Raw genomic sequence first — 397 nt, forward strand, 5'->3', positions numbered from 1 at the left:
ATATTTTTTATATATATATATTTATTATATAAATTTTTCATTAAGATTTGGTTAAGTGGAGGGAGAGAGCAGTTGTCTTTTAATTACTTTTCCGTTTTTTAATCGATGATTTTTGAAAAATCGATGATCAAAATAGCGAAGTATTCTACTTCTATCTAGTTCTAATTCCAATCGAACTGTGTCCAGTCGTGCAAACGATGAAAGTAACTGTAAAATTTTGTTACCATTAAAAAATAATTACGTTACTGTTATAGTTACAAAAAAAGTAACGCAATTACTAGTAAATTTATTAAAAAAGTAACTTGTAACTATAACTTCGTTTTACACACACACACACATACATACACACACACACACACACACACACACACACACACACACACACACACACACACAC

The sequence above is a fragment of the Atta colombica genome, unplaced genomic scaffold (assembly GCF_001594045.1).
Source record: "Atta colombica isolate Treedump-2 unplaced genomic scaffold, Acol1.0 scaffold252, whole genome shotgun sequence".
NCBI classification, from domain to species: Eukaryota; Metazoa; Arthropoda; class Insecta; order Hymenoptera; family Formicidae; genus Atta; species Atta colombica.